Raw genomic sequence first — 5,302 nt, 5'->3', positions numbered from 1 at the left:
TAACACAAATATATAACAGTTCAAATATGAGACATCACGCATAAACCAAGCATGGTCTTACAAAATGCAAATAAGTAAAGTACAATTCATATGTAACATGTGCAATGCAACGGTTAATTGACTTTTCTCAGAGAAACGTGTACAATGGATCGATATTTTAGGTTATGGAAATGCTTTGTGTCAGACGTCCGACGGATCGCACAAATGTCAGACGGCTTTTCACCCCACCACTCACTCCCGCCCGCATGTATATTAAAAAAACTTATCTCTTCGCTTCCTCCTCCCCATCCTTACCCCTACCGCGCTCCTCATCCCCTACCGCAGCGCACCAATGCCCTGATGTCCTCCCCCACCCCGGCGTCCTCCCCCACCAGGAGCCCCCAATGCCCGCAGATCCGGTGGCCCTCTGCCCCACCCGGCGAGGTCCACTCCCCTCCAGCGAGATCCTTGAAGGTGGCGTGGAGGTGATGTAGGGGAGTGGGAGGCTCTCCCCCACCCCGGCGTGGCACCCTCCCCACCTCTGGTGGCACCCTCTCTCACCCCAGGCCACCGATCTCCCCCACCCCAGCGGCCATGGTGCTCCCCGCTCCTCATCCCCCACTGTCGCCGTCGAGCCAAGCCCAGTGCTGGTGGCGCTGGTGCTCGCATGCGACGCTAGTGCGGTGCTAGGTGAGCTCACCACCGGCTCCCACCTCGTTGGCTGTAATCGACTGGCCCAGGCCTCTCTCCCCCTATGTTGCAAATATATGTTTCAATTGTTTCAGATGTTGACACGTTCACTACAAGAATAGTGTTGATCCATGATAGTTTTTTTTCCATCACAGATCACCTAAACTAGACATGGGCTCAATTGAAGCCCAACCTTAGGCCTAGTTTCTATGACCATATTCAAGAACCGTCATAGTTTCACAACCGAACCAAATCCGTGACATTTTTAAATTCTTCATGACGAGTCGAACCTGAGACGTCCCACTTCCCATGCCGCGCACCTTACCACTGCACTACTTCGTTTTGTTGTGCTAGAGACTAGAATAGATATCCCATATCGAATCATCGTTGGCTATAGCAATGTAATCCCTAATCCTTGAATCCCTTTGACAACAGAGCACATCGTTGACTATTGGTACCTTGCCGTGCCGCTCCCACACACCTCGCCGCGCCACCGCCCCAATCCACCTCGTCGTGCCTCTCCGATAGCAGACCACTGCCACGGCAAGGATAGGTCATCCAAAGGCCAGCGACGGCGAATCACGCCGCGACCAGGAGTGCGGACGTCCCTAGCCCAGCGACGGCGAGTCGCGTAGTGGGCCACTAATAGAGGAAGGCGGCTAGATCTATGGGCTAAACTATAGCTACAGCAATCGCTCTCCACCGTCCCTTCCCGCTGCCTGCTGCCTTGCTGCAAGGTGACTTCCCTTCCCGCCGTCGGCTGCCTTCCTCCATACTTGCCATCTTCTCTCTGATTCTCTTGTACTGCAGTATATCAATTGTGTGCACGCTTATTAAATTATGTGTTTCCGCAATGCATGTTCAGATGGATAGAAGTTGGGTGCATAGCGCACTATTTTCTGCTCAATATGTCAATGGTGTCAAAGAATTTATGGATTTCATTAAAGAAAAATATGCTGAGGATGATCAGATTCTCTGCCCATGTACTAGATGCCTTAATCAGAAGTACCTGCATCAGCCCAATGTGAAGAATCATATTTTGATGAATGGCATGGACTGTACATATACTCGGTGGGTACATCATGGAGAGGACATTAGTGTACATGTTAATGAAGTCCCTACTTCTGTTCCTGTTTTTGACACTGATGAGGGTTCCATTGGTGTGGCTGAGAATGACAACAATGGTGGTGATCGGTTAGACAGTTTGCTTAGGGGACCTACAAACTACAAAAGGACATGGTAGTCATGACACTGAATCTGAAAATGGAAACAATGATGGAAATAGGCAAACCTTTTTCTTAAACTTCTGATGAAGGAGACTAAGCGATAGCTTTATCCCGGTTGTGCCAAATTTTTAAAGTTCTTCTTTGTGGTAAAGCTACTGCATATGAAGTCATTTTATAGGATTACCAACACTGCATTTTCTGCATTCTTGAAGCTACTAGCTGATGCATTCTCAGAGTTTAATACACTACCAACATCATACCATGAAGCAAAGAACATTATAAAGGAATTAGGTCTTGGATATGAATCGATCCATGTGTGCTACAACAACTGCATTCTGTTTCGAAAGGATTAATCTAATCATGACAATTGCCTAGTTTGTGGTTTGTCAAGATGGAAAGATCCATAGAGGAAGAAGATTCCACAGAAAGTGTTGAGGCATTTTCATTGGTGCCTAGGCTACAAAGGCTATTTATAACCAAGGAGGGTTCAGAACAAGCACAATGGCACAAGTTAAAGAGGCAGCCTAGTGAGAAGGAAATGAGTCATCTAGCTGATGGTGAGGCATGTCAAGATTTTGACAGGGACTATCCAGATTTTGCTGAAGAAGCTAGAAACCTAAGACTTGGGCTAGCTACTGATGGATTCAATCCCTTTGGCAATTTTAACACGAAGTACAGCATGTGGCCTGTATTTGTTGTGCCATACAACCTTCCACCTTGGGCATGCATGGATCATTCCAATCTAATGATGGCTCTATTGATTCTAGGTCCGCATTCTCCTAAGAAAGACTTTGATTTATTTTTACAGCCTCTTGTCGAAGAATTGATTGAGCTTTGGAAGGGTGTGCATACTTATGATGCCATTATTGACAAAGAGTTCAAACTTCGTGCAGCAGTGTTATGGTGCATTCATGATTACCTAGCTCTGGCTACTTTGTCTAGGCATACCATGAAAGGCTATTTTGCTTGTATTCACTATGGCAAGAATCCTTTATCTTATGCACTAAGGAATAAAATTGCATATATTGGACACTACCATTTCCTGCCAAGGGGACATCGTTTGAGGAGGAACAATGAATACAATGGCCTTCATGGAACCAATGATCCGCCAGGTAAATTTACCAAAGAAGAGCTACTAGCAGAATTAGAGAAGGTTACACATGTCAAACCTGGGATCAAGCAAAAGGAGAGCAGGAAAAGGAAGCGTTGTGCCTTGGATAGTGACAAAACTACAAATGTGAAAATTTGGAGCAGGGAGAGTTTGTTTGTGGGATTTGGAGTATTGGAAAAATTTAAAGGTTAGACATAATCTAGATGTCATGCACATTGAGAAGAACATATGTGAGAGCTTGGTTGGGACAATTCTTGATATACATGGGAAGACAAAGGATACAGTGAATGCTAGGCTTGACCTTAGTGATTTAGGAATTAAAGAAAAGTTGTAGTTTAGAGATAAAGGAGATACTTCTAAGATGCCTAAAGCTAGATACACCTTGTTTAAAGAACAAACGGTTGCCTTTTGTAATTTTTTATAGGAGGTAAAGTTTCCAGATGGCTACGCTTTGAACATATCAAGATGTGTTAATGCTGATGGAAGCAAGGTACAAGGCCTAAAAACACATGATTGTCATATTCTTTTGCAAAGAATCTTACCTGCTGCTTTAAGAGGCTTTGTTGACAAGGATATATATGAAGCAGTAGTTGTGTTGGGAAACTTTTTTAGGCAATTGTGTAGCAAAACTCTGAACAAGGATATGTTGTGAGAATTATGCTACACGGTTTGTATTAAAGATTTCAGAAGCACATGCAAATTGCAACAGAAAGGCAGAAATGTAGGATACAAATTGGATTGTTGACTAATGGGATGTGTAATTACTAGTTAATGTGATGGCACTTTGCTTCTATATGATCTTTACTGTATTACATGTTATTGATGATCACATGCTCATGCAAGTTGCTTGTTTTTTCACATTGAATTAAGTGTTGCATATATGTTAGTAATAGTGACCATTCTACAGGGAGAGAAATACAAAGACCAGGAACCTGATGCAGTGGATATGTTCAAGGAGTGCCACTACAGTAAAAAAGGCTACACACCAGATGTCTAGCTTGCTATTGTAAGTTAATTCTCAAAAAAAAAGCTCAGCCTTAATATCTATTGCTGATCTCATGAACCATGTGTTTTTACTTGCACTACTAGGATCAAATGGAAAACAAGCTGTCCAGGACATGTAGAAGATGAAGAGGCCCCTTTCGTGATAGAGGTAGTTGCTGGTGTGCTTGCTGAGAACACCAAGAAAACCACATTTCTGCAGAATGTGGGGATTTAGAGCAAAAAGAAAGGCACACTTAAAGAGCAACTAGCTGCAGAGAAGTTGGCAAAGGCTGAGCTCAAATCACAAATGGAAGAGTTGTCGAAGAAACTACAAGAATCTGAGCAAGCAAGGCTTGGCGGACAAAGAGATGGCAAGGAATCAAGCTGAGACTAATGCAAAACTTGACCTTCTGTTAAGTCAGATTGGACACACCTAGCCAACTGGGTAAGATGGTCTGGGTCTCTTGGAAACATTGTTGCTTTTTTGTTGCATCATTTCTGTTGTTGTTGTTGTTGCTTGGCTATGGTGCTATAGTGGGCAAAGTGCCATTTCTGCTCTTGTTGCTGTTGAGCTAGTTATTAGCTCCTTTTGTTGTGATGAAAACTTTGATGCTGGAGTGGCCAATGCCTTGGACATGTGCTGGATTGGCTGTTAATTATTGTCATGTGCTTGTGGACATGTCTTAATTATGTTGTATGAGATGTGATGACAATTGTAATTTGGTGATCTGGAATATTTGTCTGACGAGAACATGTGTTAAGTAATAATGATGAGAACATTTATCAATCAGTGATGATGCGAACTAGTGTTAATTAATGATGATTGGTAATTAATTTGTACAGAAATTATGGATGAAATATTTGTATTTTGCTAAATCTAGCAGCAGCCCAATTCGAGCTGGGCTGAAATCTAGAAGCAGCCCAATTTGAACTGGGCTGCATGACCACTAAAAAGCCGAAAAAACTCCACTAAAAAAACTAAAAGGCCAAAAAAGGCCCCAAAAATCATATTGGACCAAAACAAAAAGGGCTGAAAGCTCCTAGAAACCCGAATTGGGCCACAAAACACCTGGGCTAAATCCTACGTGGCACTGATGACACGTCAGCGTACACCTCAGCAAACACATGGCTGCTTACATGGCGACTCAAATCTGTGATAGAAAAAAATCCTACGTGGTAGCCTATCTGATGAAAACTTTAATGCTGGAGTGGCCAATGCCTTGGACATGTGCTGGATTGGTTGTTAATTACTGTCATGTGCTTGTGGACAGGTCTTAATTATGTTGTATGAGATGTGATGACAATTGTAATT

General features: G+C 43.3%; 1 pseudogene; it reads left to right on the top strand.

The window, feature by feature from the left end:
- Positions 1-1,534: 1,534 nt before the first annotated feature.
- On the top strand, positions 1,535-4,003 carry LOC136550678 (uncharacterized; annotated as a pseudogene).
- The last annotated feature ends 1,299 nt before the right edge of the window (positions 4,004-5,302 follow it).

The sequence above is a fragment of the Miscanthus floridulus genome, chromosome 4, assembly GCF_019320115.1.
Source record: "Miscanthus floridulus cultivar M001 chromosome 4, ASM1932011v1, whole genome shotgun sequence".
Taxonomy (NCBI): Eukaryota; Viridiplantae; Streptophyta; class Magnoliopsida; order Poales; family Poaceae; genus Miscanthus; species Miscanthus floridulus.
Note: the sequence above shows the minus strand (reverse complement) of the source record. Positions and strands in the feature narration are given on the sequence as shown.